Source organism: Saccostrea cucullata, unplaced genomic scaffold, assembly GCF_032062105.1.
Source record: "Saccostrea cucullata isolate Sc308-1 unplaced genomic scaffold, CSIRO_AGI_Scuc_v1 ctg1067, whole genome shotgun sequence".
NCBI lineage: Eukaryota > Metazoa > Mollusca > Bivalvia > Ostreida > Ostreidae > Saccostrea > Saccostrea cuccullata.
The window spans coordinates 132311-147474 of record NW_026928025.1 but is presented as its reverse complement, the minus strand read 5'-3'; positions in this window follow the sequence as shown (position 1 = coordinate 147474).

The window sequence follows — 15164 nt, the reverse complement described above, 5'->3', positions numbered from 1 at the left end:
AGACATACTTTGTGCAATTAAGACTTAAAGAACGTTTTCCCCGAAGACTACAAAATATATTTAAATTTTAGCACGACATGCGAGCTCATGTGAATGCATGTGGGTAATGATCATATCATCTTTTCTACACTATGTATATATATTCAAAGAGACTTAATATCAAAGCATTTAATCCAGAAGTAATAAAAAATACACTTATTCAAGCATATTTTAATTTTACTCATTTCACGTGCACACACGTGCAAGCATGTGCATGATGACCATACCTTCTTGTAGGGGTCCATTTTGTCTATCAATATTCTAAATACCATCCTATTTCGTTGAAAACCAAGGGAGTTATAACCATTTAAAGTTTAAGCCAATCAGATTTCAGCGCACGTGCATGCGTGTGATTTAATGACAATTGTTATATATCATATTGTAGGACATCCTATTGTATGCTTATGTTTTAAATTTCAAAGCATTTCGTCAAAAAACGGAAAAGATATTGAGATTTTTGTTTCAGCCAATCAGAGTGAAGAACACGTGCACGCACGTGCATGACGACCATACCATCTTCTCGGAGTCTATTATGTCTGTCTATGTTCTAAATCCCATCCTGTTTGGTTGAAAAACAAGGGAGTTATAGCCATGTAAAGTTTAAGCCAATCAGATTGCAGCGCACGTGCATGCGCATGTTTTCACGACAACTGTTATATATCATATTGTAGTACATCCTAATGCATGACTATGTTTTAAATTTCAAAGCATTTCGTCAAAAATTAAAAAAGATATTGCGATTTTTGTTTCAGCCAATTGCAGCAAAGCACACGTGCAAGCACGTGCACGCATGTGCATGACAATTACACCACCTTGTAGGAGTCCATTATGTCTGTCTATGTTCTAAATCCCATACTGTTTAGTTGAAAAACAAAGGAGTTATAGCCATTTAAAGTTTAAGCCAATCAGATTGCAGTGCACGTGCATGCGCGTGTTTACATGACAATTGTTATATATCATATTGTAGTACATCCTAAAGTATGCCTATGTTTTAAATTTCATAGCATTTCGTCAAAAAACAGAAAAGATATTGAGCTTTTTGTTTCAGCCAATCAGAGCGAAGCGCACGTGCATGCGCGTGAGTTCGTGCTAATTTGACAGTGTCACATTATCTACAGTATTAATATATCTTTATATGATGAGTTTCAAATCATTTCATCAAAAAATGTAAAAGTAATAGCTATATCAAGTACATCAGTCAATTTACTCATTTCACGCGCACGCACGTGCATGCGTATGCGCGCAAAATGACCTTTGTTCCGCACACCTACACTACACACCTATTAACCCTAAAAAGGTTTTAGCTCAGTTGGGTGATCAGTTTCTGAGAACACTCGCGGACAAAAAAAGTACCGGAGAAGAAATAAGAAAAAAAAAAATAATAATAATAACTAGATACGATCTCGTTGCGAGCAACGAGTGGGTCTTCCGTCAAATTTTCGATGAAATTCATCAAAAGCAGGAATTTATCGTAATATCCGATTATCGTATTATCGGATCGACTTAAACAGCGTAAAATAGAATTCCGGTTAATCTGATCGACTTATATACCGACAAATAGGAATGTTCTAGAATAATGACGTCACATGCGCAATTAGGATGCGCGTACGGTTCAAATATTCAAAATGGAGGATATCAATATATAAGCTGTCATATCATTGGTTGACCAATCACAACCATCGTTAAATGTCCGCCATTGTAACTAAATATAAGTTGTTTACTTCTAAAACGCGAGGACATGTTCTGTCAAAACAGAATGCTTATAGATATGAGCTAATAGTTTCTGAATTAGTGCATTAAAAATCACAAGAAATATACCGTTGGAAACCTCTCAAAAAGATCTATATGATATTTTAAAAAGTTTAAAAATCGGTCTAGAAATGAACCATATAGGACGTTTTACATACATCAAAGGATATACATCGAAGATCAAAGAGATCTAAAGAGTACCGTACTAACCGCAAGATTGCAGATTGTTATGATAAAGTATTTGCTTCAGTAAAGAATCAAAATATTGCATTTTGGCCCCTCTAGGCCCCTAATTTGAGGGGCCAGCCCCTTTTTCTTGATATCAAAAGAAAGATCTTTTAAATTTGAATACATTTTGTGCAACAATTACTCAGAAATTGCTTTTTGTTTCCGAGATATGTAGAAAAGAAATATTTAGGAGCCAGCCCTCAAAGTCCTTAATGGGGCCATTTAGGAAAAATTCAAAGGTTGCATATTGTTTAGAACATTATTCTGAACATCTTTTGTTCAATATTGCTTTTCAAAATATTTCTCCATTTCAAGATACGAAGCGTCAAAGATTGAGCATTCTGGCCCCTTGTGGCCCCTAATTACGTAACATATGATCACAACATTATTATATATAGTTGCTGATTGTTAAGATAAACATATTTGCTTCAGTAATGAATAACAAAATATTGATCATTAAAGAGATATAGATTAAAGACTTTTGGCCCCCCTAGGCCCCTAATTTGAGGGGCCAGTCCCTTTTTCTTGATGTCAAAAGAAAGCTCTCATAAATTTGAATAATATTTGTTCAACAACTATTCAGAAATTCCTTTTCGTTTCCGAGATATGTATATAAGAAATATTTAGGGGCCAGCTCTCAAAGTCCTTAATGGGGTCATTTAGCAAAAATTCAAAGGTTGCATATTGTTTAGAACATTATTCTGAACATCTTTTGTTCAATATTGCTTTTCAAAATATTTCTCCATTTCGAGATACGAAGTGTCAAAGATTTAGCATTCTGGCCCCTTGTGGCCCCTAATTACGTAAAATATGATCATAAAATTATAATATATGGTTGCATATTGTTAAAATAAACATATTTGCTTCAGTAATGTATAACAAAATATTTACCGTTTAAAAGATATTAAGAAAAGACTTTCTGGCCCTTTAAACCCTTAGTTAAAGGGGCCAGCCCCTATTTCTTGATTTCAAATGATAGATCTTTTCAATTTGCACAACTTTTGTTCAGTATGTTATAACAAATTATTCATAATTTAAAAGATATGATAAAAAATGTCGCTAAAAATCACTCATGATTCGCGTCCTAAATTTCGACCCCTAGCGAGCTTCCATACTAGACACTTCCGGAAAATTTGAAAACCCAGGTGCACAACTACAACATGTCCTCTATTATCACTGAAAATTTCAGTCCTATAGCTTTAGCCGTTTTTGAGTTCCATCGCAGACAAAAGGGTACCCCGAAAATCAATAAAAGGGCGATAACTTCTGACCGGAAGTAAATTTTCAAAAACGGAGTTGCCGGTACAAACTTCAAATGATTATACATTCTCTCTGAAAATTTGAAGAAAATCGGTCGAGCCATCTCCGAGAAATCTTCTGCACAAAATCGGTAAGAAAAAAAACCCAGTTACACTAAAGTAGTGAAACGGAAATTAAGTGTTAAGATTGACACTGAATTGCAACGAACTACTACGTGAAAGTCCAAGTAGTTTTTTTTACATTTCATGCATTCGTATGTCAGAATGGTTTAATCAAACGCTCAGCTGCCTCCATAAACCCCAATTGCGAAATGGCGGAATTGACAAAGACAGCCGCCATCTGGGGCCCGCTTCAGATTTTCAAATATTAATATCTAGAATTCAGATAAGCCAATTTTCAAACAACTTATATAGTAAGCATCAAATTGTTAAGATGAATACTTTTGCTCAGTAATGTATAACAAAATATTGATCATTAGAGAGTTATAGATAAAAGACTTTTGGCCCCTCTTAGCCCCTAATTTGAAGGGTCAGCCCTATTTTTTTGACATCAAATGAAAGGTCTTGCGATGTTGCACATTTTGTCTTCAATATGTTATAACAAATTATGAACAGGTGTGAAGATATGAGACAAAATGCGTCAAATTTTGTGAGATATTTCTGAGACATTTTTTCGGCCCTACTGAACTCCGGTGCCTTTTGCGCTAGAAAGATTTGGAGACCCAATTACAACTCACCAAACCTTCCTCTATTTTCCCTGAAAATCTCAAGTCCATATCTTAAGTCGTTTCGGAGGAGTTTCCCGGACAAGCCGACACTCTGAAAATCAGAAAATCGTCCATATCTCACGACCGGAAGTGAGATAATCAAAAAAGAAAAAAACCTATCAAGATCAATTGAATATCTTTCAGATCTGAAAGTTTGGTAGAAATCGGACTAGCCATCTCTGAGAAATCGCTTGCACAAAATCGGTTGGAAGAATAATAATAATAACTAGATGAGATCTCGTTGCGAGCAACGAGTAGGTCTTCCGTTGAATTTCTCGATAAGATGAGATGTGATTTTGACTGAGATATTTGTTTAAAGAGAATAACATTGAGTTTTCCCTAGTTAAAGTTAAAGTTTCTCATTTTTATCACGATATTCTGAACATCTTTTGTTTGATAAGGCTTATGAGAATACTCCCCCTTTTCGAGACATAAAGCATAAAAAATATAGCATTTTGGTCCCTTGCGACCCCTAATTACGTTAAATATGATAAAAATATTTTCATATATTGTTGCAAATCGTGTAGATGAATACTTTTGCCCCAGTAATGTATAACAAAATATTGATCATTAGAGAGTTATCGATAAAAGAATTTTGGCCCCTCTGAGCCCCTAATTTGAGGGGTCAGCCCCATTTTTTTTATATGAAATGAAAGGTCTTGTGATTTTGAAGATTTTTTGTTCAACACTTATTCAGAGATTTCTATTCGTTGTGGAGATATGCTCAATGACAATATTTAGGGGCCACTCCTACAAGTCCTTAATGGGGCCGTTTTACAAAAATTCAAAGTATGCATATTGTTTAGAACATTATTCTGACCATCTTTTGTTCAATATTGCTTATCAAAATATTCCCCCTTTTCGAGATATAAAGCGTCAAAGATGTGACATTCTGGCCCCTTGTGACCCCTAATTACGTAACATTTGATCAAAATAGTATCATATATTGTTGCAAATCGTTAAGATAAATACTTTTGCTTCAGTAATGTATAACAAAATATTGATCATAAGAGAGTTATAGATAAAAGACTTTTGGCCCCTCTGAGCCCCTAATTTGAGGGTTCAGCCCCTTTTTCTTGATATCAAATAAAAGGACTTGTGCTTTTGAAGATTTTTTGTTCAACACTCATTCAGAGATTTCTATTCGTTGTGGGGATATGCTCAATGAAAATATTTAGGGGCCACTCCTACAAGTCCTTAATGGGGCCGTTTTAAAAAAAATTCAAAGTATGCATATTGTTTAGAAAATTATTCTGACCATCTTCTGTTCAATATTGCTTATCAAAATTTTCCCCCTTTTCGAGATATAAAGCGTCAAAGATGTGACATTCTGGCCCCTTTTGACCCCCAATTACGCAAGATATGCTTAAAAGTTTATAAAATGTTGTTCTAAATGGTTTAAAATTTAAAAATATCGAAAAATCGAGCAGAAAAAATGATAAAATATTTTTGTCACACGGGGGATCGAACCCGGGTCGCCCGCGTGACAATCCAATGCGCTAACCATTTCGCCGTTGAGATCACCGCTTCGCATTTTCAAATGCATATATCTCGAAATTGGCTTTTTCGATTTTCAAACAAATTACATATTTCGCTTCTGCAAGAGGGTCTCTATTCAATTCTAAAACAAAAATATAAAAAAAGAAAAGTTGAAAAATTGCGTTTTTTAAATTCGTTTCCGGTATCGACCGGAAGTATTGACGACGCACGAAAAGGCGATTCTGCAACGCTATAAGTCATGAACTATCATCTCCAATTAATCTTCAGTTCATATCTTAAGCAGTTTTCGCTACTAAATCAAGACAAAATTGCATTTTAAAATCAGAAAATTGTCCATATCTCACGACCGGAAGTGACGTCATAAAAACGCTTAAAAACCTATCAAGATCAGTTGATTAGCTATTATATATGAAAATTTCATGTAAATCGGCCGAGCCGTTTCGGAGAAATCGCGTGCACAAAATCGGTTGGAATAATAATAATAATAGGGAAAAAGAAACCGAACGAAAACAATAAGGTCTTCCGTTGGAAACGGAAGACCTTAATAATAATAAGAAAAGTGAAAAAGAAACAATAGAATAATAGAAGGGTCTTCCGCTGAAGACGGAAGACCCTAATAATAAGAAACAGAGTAAAATCAATATGTTCCCAAACTCCGTTTGGGGAACATAATAAGTATAAAAGAGACGGTCTTAATTGCTGTCCTTTTGATACGAGAGTGCTTTTAATGCTCGTGTGGACTGACCACAACTCTTAATTCGACTTTTAAAATTAAACTTTTAAGATTTTTTGTATTTTCTTTCAGTTCCATCTTTGTCCTTAAGGTGGGGGATTCCAATTGACCTTGGATTTACGGAAGTACTGTGTGCATGTAAATGCCACCTTCGTTTTAACATGTTCTTGGCTGTAACACCACGAAGAGATCAACCCGTCATTTGTTTTGACAATTGTGTAAATATGTTACCTGGTGATCTCCGACCTTTGATATGTGCTTAACATGATTTTAAATTTCAGGGAGATCCCAATGTATAATATGATTTGTCCAGTAAGTAAGATTGTGTTTGTCTGGGATCTCCCTATTGGGATCGTACATTATTTTTTCGTGAGTTTATTAGATTTGTCATTAATAAATGACAATATTAGTCAAAGCTGATTCTGTTGTTTATAAGAAACAGAGCTACAAATCTAAACTCGAACTAGAAAAATATGCTGAGAATTATATTTAGTAATTTAACTCTAGAAAATGAATTAAAATGTGTGACATTGATAATAAATAATGTTTTCATTTTGTGATGCTGTATCTGTCCTTTTGATTAATATCAACCACCGATGACGTCATATGTGTGCATCCAGTAACTTGAGAATTGATCATGTTGTGTATAGAGAATTTGGGCTATGTACAAAGTTAACTAAAATGGAGTTTAAAAGCAATTGCCCTAAATATTTTTGAGAAATTCATATGGAGTTCAGATCACTAAACATGTATACTAATTTATTTTCATCGATTATAATCTCTTTCGAAGACAGTCAGCTATATACATGTAAATATCCTGGTCAGCCTTTCCTCTGCCTCTCGTACAAAAAAAAATGCATCAGAACAACAATAAGCTGGACATTCCAAAACAAAAGATTTGTATAGATGAAAAGTTTGCCTTCTAAAATCTAAGAAAGTGCTGCTAGAATCCCGAGTTATACGTGTACGAAAAAAATACTGTTTCATGAACAATCTCGGTCCATATGCATAAATTTTAAAACATCTTGTATGGTTTCGTGACAATTCTTGGAATAATTATTTTACTGACAGTACAGTGGGATTCTAGCAGCACTTTTTATACCAAAGATCTGTTTCACCTGTATACATGTATTAATTCGTCAAAGAAATTAAACTCCGGCGTATTGTTCTTCTAGTTTTTTAAATAAGGAACATTTTGCTATTAATATAGAAGTCACTTGATGCCTTGGTGGTGATGCATGTCTTTGAAGTGGACACTCTCTTATCTTTATGTAATCTTTATGTAACATTAATGTAATGTAATAAGCTAATAATAGTTTACGTTTATCAGTGTTTCTGGAAAATTATCAAAATTGATTTTCTTTAGAAAGTCTAAATTTCAAGAGAAATGATTCATATGCTTCCTTAACATGCCCACGTACATAATTGGTAAACAATCAAGGAATTTTTTTAGTTTTGTGTGAGTTATTGGTGTGTGAATCACACAGACTTGTCACGTAGGTATATTTCATGAAGCGCGCTAGCGCTTCATGAAAAATATGCCTATGTGCAAGTCTGTGTGATTCACACACCAATAATTCACACTTAACTGAAAAACATTCATTATATTTACATTTTACCTGTTTGGAGGCAACTAAAATATACTCAATATTTGAATTTCTCGCTGTCCTATATTATAGCTTTTTATTAACGTCACTGCAGTCTCATTGTGACGTCACGTTAACGCACGTTTCTCCTTGTATATTTCTACGCGTGAGTATGCACGAAAATGATTTTCAAATCAATTTTACAGTACGCTTACTAGAAAAAACACAGCGAATGTAAATATTGTTTAATGTCCCTTTTAAGAATTTTTCACCTACTGCGTCCCGGGACCTTGGTTTATGCGGTCTCATCCAAAGGACCGGTCTCCACGTCCCACAGTGGGATTCGAACTGGCGACGTAAGGAGTGACCCCAAACTTCACGAATCTAGAGCAGACGCTCTTACTACTGCGTCACTTGGGCGACTATTAGCGTTGTACGAGGGGTTATCAAAAAGTTCGTGGACTAGCGTCATAAAATTAAAACTGCTATAGGTACATCAATGAATTTTAAAATATCTAGTTAGCATTATCTTTTGTATCTAAAGAATAAACCATAAATCATGAATTTTATTTTTCAATAAATTAGTAACGTTTTTGTAAGGGATGGTATGTCCAGGCGGCGCAACCTTGAAAACGACGTTTTTTGCAACCTATGTGTAACTAAGAAAAAACTTTTTTGATTTGATCATTTGATATCCGAAATTCACGTTAATTCAGGTATGTGTTGGGACACAGTTGTTCCATAAAATATGAAAATTCCACTTCATTCTGGAAGTTCTATGAAATTTTAGCGTAAATTTTACACGGAATGTCCAAACAAATGAGGCCTTGCAAATGACGTCAAAAGGGGGATGGGTTTCCGTTTCCAACATTCTGTAAAGTTTTGCCTCTGAAAAAACTGGTATAGCCCTGAAATATGTTGAAACTGGCTAGAGAGAAATAACAGGCATCCAGAGAACTTGTCTTTTAATGTCAAAATAGATTCAGAAAGAAAAGGGATACACAGTTAAAGCCGATTTGCAGTCAAGGTGTAAAAAATCAATCACGTCAAAAAATGACGTTGATCATGTGTTGCAGATATTGAACTCCAAAAAGCAAAATTTGCCGGCACAATCAAGCGCGGATCTCTCCCAATATGTTAATCCCTTTGGAATAATATATTCATTGACAGCCACTGTTCATGATATTGTAAAGTCATATAAACAAGGCGGGTTTAAATCCTTACTCAGCTCCATGGAATCTCATCAAAAAAGTGTATGAGGTAGAAGAAACGGACATTGAAAAAACAATGACGTTATCGGACGTCACGAAAATAAACGAGGACAGCGCCGGGTGATCATTTCATTTTATAATAATTTGGCAAATAATGAACGTATCAGGCTAATTTATTCGACATTTCTTTATATTTTGTTGTTTTATGTTCTATATAAATTTTGAAAGCACAGACTACATAGAACTAATTTTATAGCTTCAGTCCACGAACGTTTTGATAACCCCTCGTAGTTGAATAGATTGTTAACTCGTAACATAAATTTTGTATTGCTGGATCATTAGATTTTCAGGGGATAACTGTACTAAAATCAACAGTGTCAGAACATTTTTTGGCTTAAAAGGATATTCAACTTTGCAGGATTGCTGAAGATGGAACATTCATCAATTAGATACGAAGATTATTTTTTTTATCAATTTCAATAGCATGAGCTTTCAGTGGAAGAAATGACTGCAGTCGTTGAAACCCATTGCAGACGCTCTTACTACTGCGCCACTTGGGCGACTATTAGCGTTATAGTTGAACAGATTGTTAACTCGTAACATAAATTTTGCATTGCTGGATCATTAGATTTTCAGGGGATAACTGTACTAAAATCAACAGTGTCAGAACATTTTTTGGCTTGAAAGGATATTCATCTTTGCAGGATTGCTGAAGATGGAACATTCATCAATTAGATACGAAGGTTACTTTTTTATCAATTTCAATAGCATGAGCTTCCAGTGGAAGAAATGACTGCAGTCGTTGAAACCCATTGCAGAAAGTAAAGGGTGAGTGAACCCAAAATGATGAAACCATTCGTATTACTCAATGTATGCCGTAAAGTTCAAACTATTTCCCTGTAGTACTGAAAACCTAACCCAGACAAAAAATAATTCATTGATGAACAATGGAAAAGCAGGGAAGCGTAGTAATATGCAACTGTTTGCTGGCTGTAGTGTACATTTGTGTTCTGAAAGGTAGAGAAGCATGTTCTTGTTATACACAGGGAATTTGTGCTAAATGTTTTTCCTGCTGGATTCACTTTCTTGAGATGTTTTTCCGGGAGGAGAATAACCAGTTACAGGAGAAATTGTTCTCAGGAGGACACAGAGAGAAAGATCCAAGGCCCGATACTGATGTTAAGCATGCTAGCTGTGATATTTACTGGAAATTTTTATGTTGTAATGTACATTATTCTGTTTTGACTATATACATAGGTGTATTAAATCATCAGGCCCTGTTTGAATGCATTTGTTATGTTAACGATTACTATAATTTTTCCTATTTAAACATGGACTGGAAATCATTTTTTTTTTCAAAATAGACAGGAGTTTATTGGTCCTGAACGTGGTAGTTCCCTGTTCGTGTACGTGTGGTAGTCAATACAGTGTATAAATAATTGCCTAAAAATTGGTATGATAACAAGAGGCCCAGGGGCCACATCGCTCACCTGAGCAATTGGCTAGGAAAAACACACAACAAATCAGAACTGAAAGTTTACTGAGGGGTGGGGGGGGTGGGGGGGCTTGAATTTTTACCCCCCAGGGGGTCATGATTTGAACAAACTAGAATCTACACTACCTGAGGATGATTCCCTATAAATATCACTAAGCATGGCTTTGAATTACTTAAAAAGAATATTTTAAAAGGTTTCCCTATATATTCCTATGAAAAACTTTGATCGGCCATTTGGCCCCACCCTACCCCTGGGGTCATGTTGTGAACAAACTTGAATCTACACTACCTGGGGATGATTTCAAAGGAGTTTCATCTTTCCTGCCTCAATGGTACTTGAGAAGAAGATTGTTCCTATATATTCCTATATTAAACTTTGTTCAGACATTTTGGCCCCACCCTACCCCTGGGGGTCATGATTTGGACAAACTTGAATCTACACTACCTGAGGATGATTCCACATAAGATTCATCTTTCCTGGCCCAATGGTTCTTTAGAAGAAGATTTTTAAAGATTTTTTCTATATATTCCTCAATGTAAAACTTTGATCGGCCATTTTGGCCCCACCCTACCCCAGGGGTCATGATTTGAACAAACTTTAATCTACACTACCTGAGGATGATTCCACATGAGATTCATCTTTCCTGGCCCAGTGGTTCTTGAGCAGAAGATTTTTAAAGATTTTTCCTATATATTCCTATGTGTAACTTTGGTCGGCCATTTTGGCCCCACCCTACCCCTGGGGGTCATGATATGAACAAATTTGAATCTACACTACCTGAGGATGATTCCACATATGTTTCATCTTTCCAGGCCCAGTGGTTCTTGAGAAGAAGATTTTTAAAGATTTTTCCTATGTATTCCTATGTAAAATTTGATCGACCATTTTGGCCCCACCCTACCCCTGGGGGTCATGATATGAACAAACTTGAATCTACACTACCTGAGGATGATTCCACATGAGATTCATCTTTCCTGGCCCAGTGGTTCTTGAGAAGAAAATTTTAAAAAAAAATTCCTACATATTCCTATGTAAAACTTTGATCGGCCATTTTGGCCCCACCCTACCCCTGGGGGTCATGATATGAACAAACTTGAATCTACACTACCTGAGGATGATTCCACAAGAGTTTCATCTTTCCTGGCCCAGTGGTTCTTGAGAAGAAGATTTTTTAAAAAATGCCATTAATTTTTCTCTAATTCATAATTATCTCCCCTTGGAAAAGGGTGTGGCCCTTCATTTGAACAAACTTGAATCCCCTTTACCCAAGGATACTTTGTAGCAAATTTGGTTGAAATTGGCCTAGTGGTTCTTCAGAAGAAGATGAAAATGTGAAAAAGTTTACAACAACGACGACGACTACGACAACGACTACGACAACGACAGACAACGGACAAATTTTGATCAGAAAAGCTCACTTGAGCCTTTGGCTCAGGTGAACTAAAAAGTGAGTCAGCATTTGACTTAATGATCAATTGTATTTGATGACGAGGTCATTGTATCGACCATAGAACTTACGAAATGATGACTTTAAACGAGACTGTTAATACAGTATTGAAAACATATTCTGCGTTCTAAGGAGACACTCAATTGACTTGATTGTTGTATTAAAAAACAAAACAAAAAGAAATATCAATTTCATTTCTTTAATTGACATCCGATTGCGACCAGAGGTACAAACGATGTAAGAATGTAAGTCGGTGTTTCTGCATGTGATGGCTTATAATGATTTTGATTTTTATAGTCATAGATGTATCTTCAGTAACAAGACAGCAGTCTGGAGTTTTTCTCGTCCAAAAAAAAAAGAATAAGGAAAAGATTTTCTCATCCTCAACTATAATACCACCGGGATGGCAATCTGTCTCGTGGGACAAACTTGTACACATCTGCGTTTGACAACTATGAGCCGTTCATGGCCATTTTTTACCTCTACATGTACAGTTCATCCTAAACTCCGTCCTTTTTTGGTCGAAATAAACTTCAGACTCCGGGGGTAACATTAGAAGGAGAAATCCTTTTAAAGAATTAGATGCCCCATAAATTAGCAACAGAAGCGAATTTTCAAAATGTGAGGACCATCCCTTAATAAATTTTTGAAGGATCTGTCCTCGTTTAAATGTAACCACAAAGAACGTAGACATGACTTGTATTATGATATAAAATGAAAAACAATCAAATTCAAAGAATTATTTCCCTTGTTTTGGTGTCTTTTTGATGAGATTAAATTATTAATGGCATATTGTGTCAAATATTAAAGCCGTTCTTACATGTATGTCATTCAAAAGTCATCATCAAAGTTGAGTTTTTTTTAATGAGGTCATTCGTTAAGGTCAATGTCGAAAGGTCAGAAATTATTGCATGCTTAGAAATATTCTGTCATTGGTGAAGAACTTGTGAAAGGAATAGGAAAACCCTTTTTTCAATCATATGTTGTAAGAAAAAGTGAAAATTTTAAAAATAGTAGGACAGACTTCAAGGTAACGATATGAATGATAATTAAGTACTTAATTACAAATTTCTTGTCACAGGAAATACGTAGGGTGCATATGAATTTGAATGATGAAAAAATGCATTTTTTCCTTCTTTTTCAAAAGTCATGACAAAGGTTAAAGTATTTAAGAAGAACGAGGGTTAAATTTAAAGGTTAAGGACAGGAGGTAAAAAATCATGAGGTTTTTAGAAATGTCTAGTTAATAGTCATACACAAAATTTTATGGAATCATACATGCATGTATCTCTTCTCATTCAAAAGTTATTGCTAATTACAAGAAATGTTTATTTTCTTGTGAAACTTCAAGATTAAGGTTCATGGGTCAAAATCCGTAGTGTATTTAGATAGATCTTGTCACAAAAATGCAAGGGTATATATATCAGGAAACCCTATCTGCTCTCACTGAACAGACATGACCAAAGGATTTTTTTTTATTGAAAAGTATGTCAAACTGGGTTAATTTCAAGAGTCCTGAGTGTATTTAGTGTCACATGTAATGCACTTATTTAATATGATAGCCCTATCTCCTCTCATTCAAATGTAAGGTTTATATTTTAAAGTAGGTCAAACTTATCGGCTAAAGTTGAAAAATCATTGTGTGTTCAGAAAGGTCTTTTCATGGGTTAATACATGAGTAATATGAAAACCCTACTTTTTATCATTCAAATGATATGACCAGGGTTAAAGTTTTTGTGACAGATTTTCTGGGTGATAGACTGACATACGAGTGAGATATAATAAACATTTGCTTTCGCTAAAACAAGGAACAATGACAAACAAATGGAAGACTCCCTAGAAGGTTGTCGGTAGACTTTTTAAAAAATGTATGGGGCGGAAAAGTAAAAGGCCTTATATAGGAAGTCCTAACTCCTTATACTTGTTATAATGATAATACTAAATATAAAAAACCTAAATTAAAAAAAGATATAAAATAATGAGGTCATCCGAAGTGATTCGAAAGAACATCATCGCTCTCCACGAAAGATTTTGTTATTATGCTAAAGAAAGAGAGCAAATCAATAAGTTTGTCGGTGGTTGACAAAAGCACTAAATAGAAGAAAAAAAGTAAAACAAAATATTCCATTTTATTTTACGGGTACATAAAAAACAAATGTAAATCTAAAATGACTGATTTAATTTAATCCAGTCAATATTTTATTATTATGTAAGTAAGATACCATAATTGGATTGGACATCAGGCATGGCCAATATAAGTCCTCTCCAAGGTCAAGGTTACAAATGATAAGATTACAATGATTTACAATGGAGAAAAAAAATCTTATAGGTTACATTAATTTCAGTTGTTATCTAAGGTTAGAAAAAGGAAAGAAAAAATGAATCGAATTAAATTATAAAAGAGCGTTATAACTAAGTACGTATACATGGTATACTCGCTATACAATATAATTACAAGAAAATAAAAAGTGCAAACAAACAGCAAAAAAGAATAAGAAAACAAAAAAGTGCAAAGAACAGATATGTAAAGGAAAATAAAACAGAAAGAAATAGTGACATAGATAATTTTGATCAAGCAATAACACTTAATAAAAACAATAATAATGTGCAAAGTCACATTTCCATGGAAAAATACTACATATATACTTAGCAAAATAAGTTTAGCAATTGCTTTTCCGTATTTATGATTTTAAAAGATTTTTCTTATGTGTTTTGTTATGCTTTTTCTTAAAAACAATAGAGATAAAGATAACAAAAGACAGAGTTCTTTTTTTAATTTGACACGCAGAAACCGCTTCATCCAACGTTGTGACAATTCAATAAAACAAAAGGTTACGCTCGAACGCACATGGTCCGGGAACAATTTTTTACTAGAAAAACATTCTGAACATGCTTGTAAAAGAAAACCGTTGAAAAACTGCAAAAACGTTAATGGCAAAAACACCAGGACTTTCCGAAAATGAACGTTAAAAGACTATAGGGATGCTTACAATTGGTACGTTGCTCATAAAAAGATGTCGCTGAACACTTTTGCTTGCATCAGTCCACCAAATGTCGACTTTCGAACTGATTTCGAACGACTGAACACGTAATCAATCGCCAGTGCTTAGAACGTCCACGAAAAACGAGGGTTAGCAATGATCGTTTAA